At 39.0% G+C, this 16241-nt stretch overlaps 1 protein-coding gene across 5 annotated transcripts in view; it reads left to right on the plus strand.

Annotated features, from left to right (window-relative positions):
* The window catches only part of Nfat5 (nuclear factor of activated T cells 5), an 89126-nt gene that overhangs the window by 13733 nt on the left and 59152 nt on the right, over nucleotides 1–16241 (plus strand). The window lies entirely within an intron of this gene.

Raw genomic sequence — 16241 nt, forward strand, 5'->3', positions numbered from 1 at the left:
TGAGGGTTTATATGAATTTTTTTTTCGGAGACAGGTCCTCACTTTTTAGCTCAGGCTGGCCTCTTAACTCATTGTCCTGCTTTAGCCACCTGAGTACTAAGATTATAGCATGTGCTACTGTGTCTGATATGTGAAATTTTGTTTGTACATTGTGCTAATACCTATGAATATTTTTTGAAAATCTATTTTGCTCTGAGAATTTTGAAGAAAAGTTGAATCTATTCAGAGGAAATAGAGTCTTTTTGTTTGTTTTAGGATATGTTATTCTTTGTTTGTTTTCAAGACAGGGTTTCTCTGTGTAGCTCTGGCTATCCTAGAACTTGCCCTATAGAGCAGGCTGGCCTGGGACTCACAGATATCTTCCTGCCTCTGTCTCCGAGTGCTGGGATTAAAGGCATGTGCCACCACCACACTTTTTATAATTTATTTGTTTTTATTTTACATGCATTGGTATTTTGCCTGCATGTATGTCGGTATGAGGGTGTCAGGCCCCCTAGAACTGAAGTTACAGACAGTTGTAAGCTGCCATGTGGGTGCTGGGAATTGAACCCAGGTCCTCTGGAAGAGCAGCCAGTGCTCTTAACCACTGAGCCACCTCTCTAGACCCGGGTTAATATTTTTTACAGAAAATTCTTTAAAAAATTTGAAGCTTATTTTTCAGGTTATAACAAATTAAACTTTTAAATGCTGTGTGTATGTGCTTGGAATTGAACCTAGGACCTTAGAGGGGCTAGGCAAGTGCTCTATCATTTATCTATATTCCCAGTCCTAAAAAGTGTTTTTCTTTTTTTTGGTTGAGTGGGGGGCGGCGGGCGGCGGCTGGAAGGTTGCTAGGAATTGAACTTGTTTTTGTTTTTGGTACTGAAGACTGAACCTAGGGCCTTATACATGCTAAGCAGGCAGTCTGCCACTGAGCTGTATCTCCAGTCTTGTTTTGTTTTTTGAAACTGCCCTCCTGCTTCAGTTTCTTGAGTTTTGCATTTTGTTTTATTGCAGAAAAGCCATTGTTAAAATCATAAAGCATAAAATGTAAAAGAGAAAATATGTAATCCTATCACATAGAAATAACTACTGTTAACTCTTTTCTAAGATAGCTCATTTTATACCTTTCTCTTATTTCTGATCATTAATAGCTATATACTGGTTTTTATTCTTTTTTTTTTTTTAAGATTTATTTATTATATATACAGTGTTCTGCCTGCATATATGTCTGTATGCCAGAAGAGGGCACCAGATCTCATTACAGATGGTTGTGAGCCACCATGTGGTTGCTGGGAATTGAACTCAGGACCTCTGGAAGAGCAGTCAGTGTTCTTAACCTCTGAGCCATCTCTCCAGCTCCAGTTTTTATTCCTAAATTACTGAATTCTATAAGCTGTTTTTTCTTTATATGTTTGAACATCCTCTTAAGTCATAAATGGAGTATAACTTAGCTGTATTTTTTATTCTAAAAGTAAGATTATAAACCTTTATATGTGCTGAGCATGCTGGAATATACCTTTTTGTTTGGTTCTGTTTTGTTTTTCGAGACAGGGTTTCTCTGTGTAGCTTTGCGCCTTTCTTAGCACTCACTCTGTAGCCCAGTTTGGCCTCGAACTCAGAGATCCACCTGCCTCTGCCTCCTGAGTGCTGGGATTAAAGGCGTGTGCCACCACCGCCTGGTTACTGGCATATACCTTTAATCCTAGCACTTGAGAGGCAGAGGCAGGGAGATCTCTGAACCTGAGGCCAGCCTGGTTTACAAAGCAAGTCTAGGCCAACCAGTGCTGCATAATGAGACCCTGTCTCAATACAAAACAAAACAATCTTTAAACAATGTGAAAATTCTAAGAAAAAAAGTAAAAATCTTTTCTCACATATATTTTCTGTGTATATAAGTAGGATTCTTTTGTTTGTTTGTTTGTTTGTTTTTGTTTTCGTTTTCCGAGACAGGGTTTCTCTATAGCCTGGCTGTCCTGGAACTCTATAGACCAGGTGGGTCTTGAATTCACAGAATTCCACCTGCTTCTATCTAGGATTAAAGGCATGTACCACCATTGGCTTCTTGTTTTATATATTTTTTTGTTGTCCTAGCTGGCTTGTAACTGACTGTGTAGACCAAGTTGACTTTGAACTTGTAGCCATCCTCCTGCCTCTGCCTCCCAAGTGCTGGGATGGCACATAAACTATGCTATGTTTAGCTAAATAGGATTTCTTTTTTAAAAAATCTTATTTATCTTTATTTCATGTGCATTGGCATTTTGCCTGCATGTATATCTGTGTGAGTGTGTTGGATCCCTTGGAATTGGAGTTCTAGACAGTTGTGAGCTGCCATTGGGTGCTGGGAATTGAACTTGGGTTCTCTGGAAGAGAAGCCAGTGCTCTTAACCACTAAGCCATCTCTCTAGACCCACTAAATAGAATTTTTTAAAAGAAGATTTAGTTTATATTTAATCATTATTTGTGTGGGGGGTGGAGTTTTGTGCATGTGTGTGGAGGTATATGCATGTTTGTGCAGGTGTCATTGGAGGCCAGAAGATGTCAGATCCCCTGGGGCTGGAGTTACATTGGAACCAGAGTTGATTCCCTGGAAGGGCTGTATGTGGTTCAAGAACTCTTAACCTCTTAGTCATCTTTCCAACTCTAGTTTTTTTTTATGATTTTACACTGTTTATAGCCTGATTCGCTGAACAGTATGTTACAGTGTAGACATTTGATGTGGTCCAAATATCTGTTTCTAACAACTGCATTGTATCATGATGTGGAAAATAGGAAAAAAGGAAAATAAAATTGCAGGTTTAAATATATATTTTTCTAGTTGTATTTTTTTTCCAAACCAAATTAATTCTTGAGTTTTGATATAATTTGAACATTGTGTGTGGGTGTGCATGCACTTCCTAAATATGAATGCATGGGTTAATGAACAGAGGTTAGAATTTTATTTTATTGGTCAACTTTTTAAAAATGTGACCTTTTCCTAGTCCTTTCTTCCCATGTTACAGTAAAATATCTGAAGGGGGAGCTGAAATGAAATGACATTTGCCAAATGAATAACTTGAATTCACCACTTGTATTGTGGGCACAGTTCCTGGGAACTGTTGCAAGTGCTTACCTCTGGCTTAGATGCCACCTTTCCTTTTCTTTTTCTTGTTACTTTGAGATAGCCTCACTAAATTGTCCAGGCTCTTCTAGAACTCACTGTGTAACCCAGTCAGGCCTTGAACTTGAGTACTCCTGTTTCTACCTCTAGAGTATCCAGGAATACAGAGGCCTGTGCCACCAGTAACTCAGAGAATTCAAGTTAAGACTGGTTTGGTCCTAAAATTGGTTGGTATATATATATATATATATATATATATATATATATATATATATATATATATATATATATATATATAGAGAGAGAGAGAGAGAGAGAGAGAGAGAGAGAGAGAGAGAGATAAGAAGGAAAGATGGTAAACTGATATAAATTCATTATTGGAAGAAAATACACCATTAAAATTATTATTAGCTGGGTTGGTGGTGATGCACAACTTTAATCCCAGCACTCTGGGAGGCAGAAGCAGGCGGATCTCTTGAGTTTGAAGCCAGCCTGGGCTACAGAGTGAGTCCCAGGACAGCTAGGACTACAGAGAGAAACCCTGTCTCGAAAACAACAGATTATTATTAGTAGTAGTAGCACTACTACTACTGATACTGATACTACTGCTGCTACTACTAGTAGTAGTAGTACTACTACTACTACATGTATGGTTTTGCCTGCATGTAAGCCTGTGCACCATGTCCATACAGTACGTGCAGAAGCCAGAAGAAGGCTTCATATCTCGAACTGGAGTTACAGATATGAGCTGCCATGTAAGTGCTAGGAATTGAACCTACTTCTTCTGGAAGAACAACAAGTGCTCTTAGTTACTGAGCCATCTTTCCAATCCCCAAAATACTCCATTTTGTACAGTGAAAGAGCATAAACTTTCCAGACTTAATGGTGCATGCCTATATTCCCAGCTGGGACAGGAAAATCAAGGGTTCAATGTTATCATCAGTTTGAGACCAGTCTGAGTTGTATGAGACCTTGTTACAAACAAAATGCCCTGAAAAAGAATACATGCTTACTGGAATTTACTTAATATAGTAGTAGTAGTGGTAGTGGTGGTGGTAGTAGTAGTAGTAGTAGTTATTGTTGTAGTAGTAGTTGTTGTTGTTGTTATTATATGTGCATAATGTTGGGAGGCACACTGTGGAAGTCAGTTTGAAATCAGTTCTTTTCTTTTATGTGACATCTGGGGATCAAACTGAGGTTGTCAGGCTTGCTGGCCCAGAAATTTTTGTTGTAACCTAGTCTCTTATTAGAGCTATTTCCCCCTCTTGATGCTGATTTTAGCTATAATTAATTAACTACTGAATTTACTTCAGTCTTCCTAGTGATCTTTAACCTCTTTGTACTTGACTACTTTAACAAGTTCACAGAAATTTATCACTTGTTAGTTGAAACTGCCAAGAGTTGGAATTATAACTATTTGGTTTCTAGTGTATCTGCCAAATGAGTTGATTTTGTTTTGAGAAGTTACTTTGCATTAACAAGTAGGATTGTTTAGATCAGGACTTCTAAAACTTTTCTACTCATAACCTCTTTTCAGGCCTGAGGAGTTTTCACATGACCCCACGTACCATAGGTATATAAAGTTAATATACAGATCTAACATTTATGGTTAATAAATCAATAAATAGATTTATTCTAAAATAATTGTTTGGGGTGTGTATATATATATATGTATGTATGTATAATTTTACTTTTTATTAAGGACAAAAGCAAATTTGCTTATTATGAGATGAATGTGATTGTCTTTACATAAAAGTTAAATCTTGACTAAATGTTTGATACCACAGATGTAGAGCCATATTCAGTGTTTTTCAGAGCTGACTGATATTTTGATTTTGTAAACCTCAGTGCTGAGAATATAGCTTGGCATAAATAAATAGTACAAAATGACAGAAGTATGTTTAGTGCCATGTCAAAATTGTTGGAAATTGTTTTAATCTCAAGCCAAAAGTCATCTAATGACTTTTTAGATGATACTCAGATCAAATTTGATTCTGGGGAAATATAATTAACAGCTCTGACTTTTTTCCACTTAAGATTTTTTTTTTTTCTATTGGTTACTTAAGACAGGGTTTCTTTGTATAGCCCTGGCTGTCCTGGAACTCTCCAGGTAGACCTGTCTGTCCTTGGACTCAGAGATCCACCTGCCTCTGCCTCCCTAGTGCTGAGACTAAAGGTGTGTGTTACCATACCCAGCATTTTTAATCTTTTTTTGTTGTTAAGATTTAATTTTTTAAATTTTATTTGTGTGTCTGGGGATATGTGCACATGTGTATATGTTTGCAGAGGTCAGAGATGCTAGATCTTCCTGGAGCTGGAGTAATAGATGCTCGGAACCAAATTTCAGTCTTCTGGAAGAGAAATGTGTAACATCTCTCTAACCCCAAAGACACTTTTCTTTTTGGCGGGGGGGGGGGGGGGGGGGGGGGGGGGGGGGACTTTGAGACAGGGTTAACTTGTTTAGTTCTGGCTGTCCTGGAACTCACTCTGTAGACCAGACTAGCTTCAAACTCAGAGATCCACGTGCCTCTGCCTCCTAAGTGCTGGGATTAAGGGTACAGGCCACTACATCCAAGGACACTTTTTTTTTAAAGATTTATTATTATTATTATTATTTATGTCTGTGTGTATCTGTGTGAATGTATGTCCATATGTGTGTGCAGGTGCTTTGTAGGCCAGGCTGGCCTTGAACTCACAGAGTTCTGTCTACCTTTGTCTCTTGAGTGCTGGGATTAAATATGTTCGCCACCACCGCCTGACCATACAAATATTTTTAAGTTATATTTGGAAGAAAGCATGCCATGGCACACATGTGGAGGTAGAAGACAACTTGTTAAAAAAAAAAGTCAGTTTTCTCTTTCTACCGTGTGAGTTCTGGGGTTAAAAGAATTGTTTCCTCTTTCTACTGTATCAGTTCTGGGGATCAAATTCCAGTCGTCAGGCTGGGTGGCAAATGCTGTTAGCTACCAATACATTTCTGAAAGTAGTAGTAGTCCTCTATGTCAGAGGTGAGAAATAAGTCAATTGGGATTTGATTGCAGCATTATGAACAAAAGCCTAGTTAGTTAAGTGATAAATGTGAGAAGAGGAAGTAGTGGCAGATAGTACAGACAACTTAACTGCTAAAAGCATTTGTAAAGAGTTATGACAAGAAGCCCCTAAGGGAAGGTAGAAAAATGCAATAGGAACATCAGTAGGAATCTTTGGGGTGAAGGAGTTGATGAAAGGAATGACAAAAAGATGGGGCAGGTCTAGTTGCACAGGACTGTTACAGTCCCAGCTACTCTAGTTCAAGGCATAAGGTTCTCAATCAAATTTAAGAGTTACCTAGTCTAAGAATTAGTTCAAGGCCAACCTGGGATAAAGTAAGACCTTGTCAAAAGAAAAAAGAAAGAAAGAAAAAGATCTGGGAATATATCTTGGTGGTAGACCACTTGCCTAGCGTGTACAAGATGCTAAATTCAACACTCAGTGCCACAAACAAAGCAAACAGATAAACAAATATAAGAAAGTTTTGGCACCTAAGGGAAAAACAGATTTGGGATTTAAGAGTTAGTGCTTCTCTTGAATTTAAAGGGATAGATAATAGTCATGCATGTGTATGCTCACCTTTAATCCCACTGAGATAGGTGGATCTCTGTGAGTTTGAGGCAGCCTGGTCTATGAAGTGAGTTAAGGCCAACCAAGGATACACAATGAGAATTTCTCTCAAAAATAGTCAGCTAGCTAGATGATAAAGGGAAAGAGATGAAAATAAGGAAGTTTGAAAACATGACCTGTGGTCTGATTTCTCCATGAGTGACAGACAGGAGCGTGGCTTTCAAAGAACCATTGTAAAGAATTGCTGGGAAAGCTGACAGGATGACATTACCTCTAATAAAAGGCTTCTAGGATGCTTGGAGGAAGGACATGAATTCATAGAAGTACTAGTCTGTGTAAGCTTTGATTTTTCTGCATCACAACCTTGAAGCTATGGGTTTAGGAATGTTGAAGAGGAGTGGTTAGTTTTTCCAGGATCGGGCATTCTCATTCTCTCTCTCTCTCTCTCTCTCTCTCTCTCTCTCTCTCTCTCTCTCTCTCTCTTTCTTTCTTTCTTTCTTTCTTTTTTTCCAGAGCTGAGGACTGAACCCAGGGCCTTGCACTTGCTAGGCAAGCACTCTACCACTGAGTAGAGTGCATGGATCGGGCATTATAAACTGGATGAAAAACAGTATGGGCAGAGTATGGGAGTGTTTCAGGACACAAGTTCACATTTTATCTTTTTCTTAGTTATTCCTTTTCTCCCTACCTCTCTCTGCTTTCTTTCCTTCTTTTTTGGTGGTGGTGGTAGGACTGGTTCTTGTGTTGCTTTGCTTTTTTGAAACACGATCTCATGACATTGAATTTATGATCCTTGTTCTTCACCTCCACAATGCTGAGATTATAAAGGTGGGCCACTATTTAGCCCGCCCTTATAATCTCAGTTTAGGTTTAGCCCAGTGTAGGGTTTTTTGTTTTTGTTTTTTTTGGATTGAACCCAGGCTTTGCGCATGATAAACAAGCCCTCTCAACTGATTTTCATTTCTAGCCTGCCTTTCCTTTCATCCCCTATCCCATCCATCCATCCATCCATCCATCCATCCATCCATCCATCCATCCAGGCATGTGCTATCACCACCTGGCTTTCATCTCTTTTTTGACGGTTTTCCCACTGTAGGCTAAGGTGGTTTCAGAATCACAGTAGTTCTCTTGCCTCAGCTTGGACATGTTGAGAATAACAAGTATGATCTACAGTACCCTCTTACCACTGATTTTGTACTTTTCTCTGATGCTGCTGCCTTATGTTTGATCTGTCAGAATTTAAATATGCACATATAAATACATATATATTTGTAAACATAAAATATTACACTGTGTTTTAAAATATGGGAAAGTACAAAACAAAAATAAATCAACATGAAATTCTGCTGTAATTGGATAGTGGCCACCATTAATAAGTTCATGATGATTCTTTCATGTATATACCTCTATTCCATTTATATGTTGCCTCATGAATAGAATTCTAGAATACATCCTGTTGTAGCAGCTTACTGCTGCTATTAAATGTAGATCTGTTACAATTTACAATGGCTACAAAGTGTTATATTGTTTAAATAACAAGATTTACTCAGTTAGCCAATCCTTTCATAATGGACTATTAATTCATTTTTAATACAACTTACAGATCACTGTAATGAACACAGTGTGGTTATTTTCTGTGAGGAGTAATGCTGCTGATCATGCAAGAGTTTGTATATCACGATCACTATTCCTGAACACTTTTTGTCTTGTGTTTCTAAATTTCTTCTGCTGTTGTATTTCCCAGTGAATGGTGCAGACTTGTGTCTTTGAGAATAGAGAGTAGAGTACATAAATAAGATAACTTGTGTGTTATTAGGTAAGACCATACCCAGATCATTTTGTAATCTAGTGTTGTAGTTTCATTCTTAGACTTTGTGGAGTCAGAACAAATTTGAATTCAAATTCTTCATCTATACTTTCTTTAGTTGTATAAATCTAAACATCTAAATCTAAGCATGATTCCTATTTCATTGGGAGAGAGTTTATAACTAAGATAGCTGTTTTAAAAAGTTTTGTTGGAGTGGGCTTAATGGCATGCTCCTTTAATTCCAGCACTTGGTAGGCAGAGACATGCAGATCCCTGTGAGTTTGAGGCCAGCCTGGTCTACAGAATGAGTTCCAGGAAAGGCTCCAAAGCTACACAGAGAAACCCTGTCTCGAAAACAAAACAAAACAAAACAAAACAAACAAAAACAAAAAAGGTTTGTTGGGCTCACAAGATAGCTCAGTAGCAGGTAAGGGCATTTTCTAAACAATCCTGGCAGTCTGAATTGACCTGTGGGGACCCATATAAAGGTGGAAGGAGAGAACTGGCACTATAGAGTTGTCCTCTGACCTCCACATGGGCAATGTGGCTTGTGCACACTCTTGCACACTTCATGTATACACTCATAATGGTAATAATAATAATAATAGTTTCATTTAGCTAATTAAAATTCTTCGTGGTATTGTTGACTTATTTATCTTAAGGGAATCTTCATTATCATCTTTTGTGCAATAAACCTTCTTAGATTAAATACTATGATTATTATAAATGTATTTAATTGGGTGTAGTGATACATCTGTAATCCCAGGATTACTAAGGCTGAGGCAACAGTTTAAGGCCAGTGTGATCTACATATGTAACCAAACCCTTCCTCAAGCAAAACTAAATAAACATCATTTGTTAAAAGAATATTTAATGATAGAAGAAAATGTTCATGATTGAATGTTTAAGGTTTTTTGTCGTGTCCCGCCCCGCCCAAGACACCTGGCCATTCTGGAACTCTCTCTGTACATCAGACTGGCCTCAAAGTCACAAACATCCTCCTGCCTCTCTCTGTCTCCCAAGTACTGGGACTAAAGGTGTGCACCACCACCGTCAGGCCTAAGGCTTAAGTTTTTATTAGGAAGCTATGAAGCTCATTCTGGGCTTGGGTTGCAGTTCATTTATTTTTAATAATATGTGTGTGTGTGTGTGGGGGGGGATCAGAAAGAAAGACAAAAGATTTCTTTCCTAATGAAACTTTTCATGCTTAAAGACCAGAACAGTGAGTGGTCTCAATTTTCTTGATTAAACACCTTGTGCCACAGGTAAATTTTAAAAGAAACTAACTACCTGTGATAGTCATGAGTACTTCCATCATCTTCAACACAAGAACAAAAATGCTTCCTGTTTTTTTAAAAAAGGAATTAAACTTTCATAGACTTAGCAGGTTCATGAAGAGTTTTGAAGAATTCAATAAAGGCTTTTTTTTTTTTTTTTTTTTTTTTTTGAATTAAAAAGCAAGTGTGGTGGCTCAGATCCATAATCCCAGAATTTGGGAGGCAGAGGCAGGAGGATCAGTAGTTCAGGGTCATATCTGGCCACATGGACAGTTTCATACTAGGTTACGTGACACTCTGTATAAAAAAAACTTTTTATACTTAAGAATATTAAAATTTGGTACTCAAATTAGCCAGGCCTGGTGACTCAGGCCTAATATGTCACCTGCTAAGGAGCCCAAACAGGAAGATCACAAGTTCAAGGCCTGCCTAGGCTACAGCATAAATAAATTCAAGGCCAGCCTGGAAAAAATAAGACCCCATCTCAAAAATAGAATGGTTAGGGACATAGCTCAGTGGCTCAGTGGTGTAGAGCACTTGGTCTAATAGGTGCTAGGCCCTAGATTCAGTTCCTGGTACTGCTTCTATCTACCCCCAAATATGTGTACACACATGTTCAAAGCTTATGAATAGCAGCATTATTTACAATAGCCAAAAGAGAGGAACTTAAATGCCATCAAAATACAAATGGTAATGTCCACATGATGATGAAACAATTATTCAACTACAAAAAGAAATTAAATACTAAATATATCCTACAACATGAATAGACCTCAAAAACATCATCCTGGACTGAGGGTGTAGATCAGCAGTGGAACACTTGTCTAGTATAATGCTTAAGACCTTGGGTTTAATCCTCAGAACAGATAAATAATAAATACAAAAACAAATAAAATCCCAGTGAAAAGATGTTCAGTGTTGAGGAATCAAGGAGGGCTTTCAATATCAACCTCTGACTTAACACACGCACGCGCGCGCGCACACACACAAAGGGCCTAGAGGGCTGGAGAGATGGCTTAGCAATTAAGAGCACAAACTAGACCCAAGTTAAAATTCCCAGCACCCACACTGTGGCTCACAACCAAATATAACTGTAGTTCCATGGAATCCAATGCCCTCTTCTGCTGTGCAGACAAAACACCTATATACATTAAATAAATAAATCTGGGGGAAAAAAGGCCTAGTTAAAATTTTTTTCATGAAAATATAAAGGAAAAAAATGGGGCTTGAGTGATGGCTCAGTAGTTAAGAACACTTGCTGTTCTTTCAGAGGACCAGAGTTTGGATCCCAGCACCCTTGTCAGGTGGCTCACAATCTCTTATAACTCTAGCTCTAGGGTAGCTGGTGCTCTCTTTTGGCCTCCACAGCATCCACAGGTATACATGCACACATAAGTAAAACGTATTTAAAATAATTTTTTTAAGTATAAGGGGAAAATAAAGTCACTTTGGGTTTTAATTCCCAAGGGTTGGGAATTCTGATGTTTTAGTTTATTGTTTAGTTTTTTGTTTTGTTTTTTCTTAAGATATGAAAAACAAATTGGAGAGGTGGCTTAGTGGTTAAGATCATTTGCAGCTATTGTAGGGGACTTAGTTTGGTTCTCAGCATCAACATGGTAGCTCACAATCATCAAGACTCAGATCCAGGCTGAATTCAAACTCACAGAGATCCACCAGCCTCTGCTTCCTGAGTGCTGGGATTAAAGGAGTGTTCCACCACACTCAGCTCTTGATTATTTATTTTTGTTGTTGTTTGTTTTGTTTAGGGGCTTTAGGGCTTTCCCCACCCCCCTTCAAGACAGGGTCTCACTATGTAGTAAGTGTGACTGTCCTGGAACTCACTATGTAGACCAGGCTGGACTTGAACTCACAGAGATCTGCTTGCCCCTGCCTCCCAAGTGTTGCCACTATGTTGCCTCCCAAGTGTGCCACTATGCCCCAGCTTGGTTCTATATTCTTTTTTTCTAAATTTATTTATTTTTACTTTATATGCATTGGTATTTTGCCTGCGTGTATGTCAGTGTGAGGGTGTCAGATCCCCTGGAACAGGAGTTACAGACAATTGTGAGCTGTCATGTGGATGCTGGAAATTGAACCCCCAGTCTTCTGGAAGAGCAGCCAGTGCTCTTAACCACTGAGCCATCTCTTCAGTCTGGTTCTGTATTCTTAAAGTTCCTTTCTCTCTATGATTTTATTGCCCCTGTTGCTTTTCCTATTTTCATCTGTTTACATTTTTTTAAAATTTATTTTGTGGTACATGATGTGTGCATATGAGTGAGTGAGTGTGTGTGTGTGTGTGTGTGCGCGCGCGCGCGCGCGCGCGCGTGCGTGTGTGCAACAATGCCAATGTGGAAGCCAGAGGAAAACTGTGGAGTAAGCAATCTCTTTCCACCTTTGTGTTGGTTTCAAGGATCAAACTCAGGTCACCAGGCTTGGTGAGCAAGTGGTATATTTACCATCTTGAAGCCCTACTTTTTTTTTTTTTTTAATGTACTATAACATCCCCCTTCCCCAACCATACAAAATAATAGGAAATTTAAAGTGTAGGTGGGTTTTTTTTGTTTGTTTGTTTGTTTTGTGGTCTTTTTTGTGGTCTTTTTTGGACATAGTTTTCTAGTCCAGACTGGCTTTGAACTCCCTGAGTAGCCAAGGATGACCTTGAAACTGCTGAATTTCCTGTTTCTACTTCCAGAGTGCTGGAATTACACGAGTGTGTCACTAGGCCAGGTTTATGCTGCCTTGGGCATTGACTGTACACTAGGCAATTACTCTACCAACTGAGCTACATCCCCTGTCCTAAAATAACAGATAATTAAATAACTGAATACTGTCTATGAAACTCTCTAGTTTCCTTTTTCCCCTAGTTGGTATAATGTGTACAGTGAATATTACCTAAATACCTTAAAACACTAATATGTTTGGGGAAAACAATACAATCTGGAAAATAATTTGAATAAATACATATTTGATAGCAAATGAGTAAGTTGGCTTACACTTCAAAACAGAAAATATATTAAAGGATCGCCTACCAGTTACTCTTGGAACTCTATAATCTTTCAGAAACAAAAATATCCAGTGGACCTGCAGCCAGTACATTTTTCCAGCGGAGATGCCAAGTGTGATGACTATCAAGGCTGAAGTGTTTTTGTTTTTTGTTTTTTAAACAAAAAGAATGCTGTCTCCTCGGTGCAGAACTGAGTTGGCACACTGGAGATGTCAGGACTGCGTTGTAGAATGTCTGATGTAAAACCTTAGCGTGGGATTTCACGTGCTTATTGAGGCAGTGAACAGAGGAGGGGAAAAATAAGGCAAATATTTCCCAAGCCTTTTTGGAGGGGGTGCATTAAGGAAACTTTCTATGCCATATGGTAGTCATATTTACAAAGCTGTGGGAGCACTCGGGAGGCAGAGCCAGGCAGATCTCTGTGAGTTCGAGGCCAGCCTGGTCTCCAAAGCAAATTCCAGGAAAGGCGCAAAGCTACACAGAGAAACCCTGTCTCGAAAAACCAAACAACAACAAAAAAAAAAAAAAAAAAAACAAAAAACAAAAAACAAAAAAAAAACAAGGCTGTAGGGTCTTGTTTTTGTTTTCATATTTAAAACAAGATGAAAGTGTTTACAAGTGGAGTTTTCAGTTTGTGTCCATACCTGATGATTGGGCATTGCAGATAGCATGGCTATAGACAGTGTCTATACCTGATAATCAAAGGAACTTTTATTATTTGTGTAATAGTACCTGTTTGGGGCATTAATTCACGCCTTTTAAAATGTTTATGTGTATGGTATTTTGCCTGCTATGTGTGTCTATGCACCACATGTGTCCCTGGTTCTTACAGAGGCCAGAAGAGGGCATTGGATTCCTGGGACTGGAGTTATAGTCTGTTGTGAACTACCATGTGGTTTCTGGGAATTGAACCCTGGCCCCTGTAAGAGCAGCCAGAGCTCTTTAACCATTGGAGCCATCTCTCATTGTTGTATTTTTAAAGCATTCTCAACATAAAATGTCATCTTTGCTCTTCCTTTTCCCATGATGTCTTCATCTATCATGGTATCTCCCTCCCTGCCCTCCCACTCTGTCCCTGTTCCAGCTCGACCCTCCCATTTCCCTATGTTCTCATTCCCCACTCCTTGCCCTCTGCCACCCCCACCCCCACACACCCAGTCTGCTCATGTAGATCTCATCCACTTCTCCTTCGCTGGGTCATCCATATGTCCCTCCTAGGGTCTTTCCCTGTTAGCTAGCCTCTCTGGAGCTGTGGGTTGCAGTCTGGCCATCCCCCCTCACATCTGGTATCCACCTATGAGTGAGTACATACTATGTTTGTCTTTTTGAGTCTGGGTTACCTCACCCAGGATGATATTTTCTAGTTCCATCCATTTGACTGCAAATTTCTTGATATCATTGTTACCACAAGTATATTTATTTAGTTACTTGCCTGACAAACAAAAATACTTATGTGTATGCACATGTACATGTGCATGGCCTCCTGGCCAAGAAACACCACACAGAAGCTGCTTTTTTTTTCTTTTTCATTTCTTTATATGCATAAGTCAGTATTAGTTGTGTTCAGCTTGATTACCTGAAAGTAAATCAGAGGAGATTCTTGAGAAATGTTATAAAGGAAATGAACTTTCTGACAATTTTGGTGTTTAGTCTAACCTCAAAGCAATTGAATTCCAGTTCTCAAGTCAATAAAGGTGAAGTGGAGACTAATAATCCAAAAACTAATAATAATGTAGTTCTTAGGAACATCTGTTCCTATTTAAACTACATCTGCTCTGTGAGCTGTGCCCCATTCATTAATACCACTTTTTATTGTGTTTATTTAATGATGATCTCCTTAAAAAAAAAAAAACAAACACCTATGAATCCATTGTCTGATCCAGTTTGGTTTTTTTTGTTCCTTGTCCTATCTCCAAGTTTCTTATCAGAGGAAAACTCTACTGTTCTAGATTTTATCACCATTCCTCCTTTGTTTCATCATTACATATTTTAAAATCTCTTTCTTTCTTTCTTTCTTTCTTTCTTTCTTTCTTTCTTTCTTTCTTTCTTTCTTTCTTTCTTTCCTTTTTTTGTTTTTTTTTTGTTTTTGTTTTTTGGTCATCTTTTTGAGACAGGGTTTCTCTGTGTAATAGCACTGATTGTCCTGGAACTAGCGCTGTAGATCAGACTGGTCTGGAACTCACAGAGATGTACCTGCTTCTGCCTCCTGAGTGCAGAGGTCATGTGCCACCGCTGCCCAGCTAAATTTTTGACATTGTTGTCTTTGTACCTAGAGACATTAATTTGTTTTGAGTACCTAAAAATGCTGATTTCATTCTTTCTCCTTTTCCGATTGGTCTGGGCCCTTACAACAAATTCTTAGTCTTCTGAATCTTCTCCCCATTCAGCTGATTTTCTTTCTTTGTGCCCTGTACCAGTTGTCAGACTGTGGGAACCTTTTGTCTTACCTTGATAGGAAGAAACCTGTTTGACAGCGGAGAAGTAGCCACAGGCAGGCCAGTGCAGTAGCATTTGGCGCCCTCTAGTGTTACAGCTCCTATGCAGACCTCTGGTAAGATCCTTAGCCCTGCAAAGTGAAAGCTACAGTGCTTCTGTAGGCCTAGGAAGTTAGAATGCCTTAGCCCTTGGCAGAAGCTGAGTTCTGGGTATGTCAAGATATGGAGATTCCTTAGCCCTTGACAGCTGTCAGTTTTACAGCTCCAGACCTTGAGGTATCTGAAACCCTCATTTCCAAAAGCTTGACAAGTCTCTGGAAGTCTTCTAATAACCCCAGTCTGGGATGTCTCTTGGATAGCCTTCTATCCTTCAGCCTCTGTTCTTGTTCTTTGTCTGCTTTCTCTGTCTCATCCTAACCTGGCCATCTTTGGGAACTCCTCAGCTCCTTCTTTTTCAGCTGTCAAACAGCCAACTACCTTGCCACTTTTTGCAGTCTGGCCTGCAAGCTGCCATTCTTGCTTTTCTATTGACTCGGCTTCCTATGTTAGCAGCTCAACCCTCATAACTAAAAGCAGCAAGAAAGGACTGCTAGAGAAAAATTTTGTATTGGACTTAGTGTTGCAATACTGGGACATGTATCACAGGGTGGTCTCCCAACTAAGTCACCAAGTGAACCAAACAGCCTGCTCATGTAGCCAGGGAAGGGATCAGAATGTGTTTGCACTAATTTTTCATTATCAGTGATGAATTATAATGATGAATATATCCCTCTTAAACCTCTGTCATTTGCAAATTAGAAATATTCAAGTTATTAATGTAATGACCACCTCCTTCCTATATCCTTGGGTACGGTTGGTAGAAAGTTATCTATTTTATAAAGTTGATATTTCTTCATCATGTACATAGGAACCTTTTTGGGTTTTCAAGTCAGGGTTTCTCTGTCCCTAGCTGGAACTCACTCTGTAGGCCTGGCTGGCCTCTGACTCAGAAATCCATGTGCCTCTGCCTCTTGAGTGCTGGGATTAAATGTGCCACCAC

This window comes from Peromyscus maniculatus, chromosome 5 (genome assembly GCF_049852395.1).
Source record: "Peromyscus maniculatus bairdii isolate BWxNUB_F1_BW_parent chromosome 5, HU_Pman_BW_mat_3.1, whole genome shotgun sequence".
Classification (NCBI taxonomy): Eukaryota; Metazoa; Chordata; class Mammalia; order Rodentia; family Cricetidae; genus Peromyscus; species Peromyscus maniculatus.